Source organism: Corvus brachyrhynchos, unplaced genomic scaffold, assembly GCF_000691975.1.
Source record: "Corvus brachyrhynchos isolate BGI_N302 unplaced genomic scaffold, ASM69197v1 scaffold1097, whole genome shotgun sequence".
NCBI lineage: Eukaryota > Metazoa > Chordata > Aves > Passeriformes > Corvidae > Corvus > Corvus brachyrhynchos.
In genome coordinates this window covers 26,712-28,119 of record NW_008239003.1, presented here as the reverse complement: position 1 = coordinate 28,119, position 1,408 = coordinate 26,712, and positions in this window count along the sequence as shown.

Sequence of the window (1,408 nt, the reverse complement as noted above, 5' to 3'; positions counted from 1 at the left end):
TCCAGCAGGAAGCGAACAGAAGATGCTGGAAAGCCATGTCAAAGCCTCAAGGCAAATATTTCAGACTTGTCACCCATTTACCTGTGATCCAGGACAGGGAGGGACAGAGGTAAGAGGAAATGTGAGCCCACAAAAACTGCGGCCTAGAACCACAGCACCTTCTGAACCAGCAGCAAGGTTGAACATGACTTCTGGATCAGTCTTCAGCTGATTCAGAGTGCTGACCTTTGTGATGAAGAGAACCAGAATCATTCAAGCATGTGGCAGAGAGGAGGAGGGTGAAGGTGCTCCTTGTCTGCAGCCTCACCCTGTGGAGGCACAGGCAGAGCACCTGGGAACTGGAGCTGGTCCTGAAGGGCCCTGCAAGCAAAACCCAGGAACATGGCCAGGGAGCCCCAACACATGTGCATGAGGGGCTCCCAGAGGGGCTGACTGACCCTCTAAAGGTTCTGGTTTTCTGCTGTGAAATGTGAAGGGATTTCCTCCTTCACAAGATCTTAGCTATACTTCTTCAGAGCTTTGCAGACCCTTAATCCCCATCATTCCAGAGGTGTCATCCGGATCACAGGACAAGGAACTAAGTGGGCTCACAGGGCAAGCTCACGAATGGGCGAGCTCCCAGAGCCTTCATCCTTCACAGACATAGCTTGGTGTGCAAGCAGCCACAAGCTGTAGCTTTCCAAGTAGTTCCAAAATGTTTCCCAGGACAGAAGGCTTTCTTTCACAGGTCAGCTGTGACAGGATCCAAACCTGAGTGATGATGAATGCTGCTTAGAGACAAAATGTCCCGTAACTTTTTGGATTATTGTTCCCCACGCCTCTGGAACTGTAACTACTCAGAGAGAAGAAAACCATGTGCTCAGCTCCACCCCACACAGGCCTAAATGTCACGTTTCATAGGTCAGCATGGCCTTCAGATGTGTCTAGTGGATACCACTATTCACTTCGACGATAAACAACCAGGGCTTTATTTCTTTTTTAATTAAGCATCTGCTTCCTGTGTTGATTGCTTTGAAAACATCACCCAGGGCCACGTGGGAAGGGAGATGTGATGCACGTTGCCCAGGGAAGCTGCATGAATCAGCAACTGATGCAAAGCCTTTTTCTGGGCACTGTTTAATGTTACATTAATTTCAGATGTCAGGACCCAACATCATTTTTTTGTCAATTTCAGTGACCACAGGGTAGTACTGTTAGTGAAAGGTGCCAAACTTAGTTCCTACGTCAGCAGAAGAGAAAAATAACACTATTTTCTGCGGGCAAGCTGTTTTGGGAGAGGAACAGTTCCTGGAAAAGGGGCAGAGGGAGCAGGTCAGGCAGTGGAGAACTCGCAGTGCAGAAATGCTGCGAGGGGCCGGAGGGGCGAAGGCAGGGAGGCACCAGCCGGAGCTGATCAATGCCTCCTCGC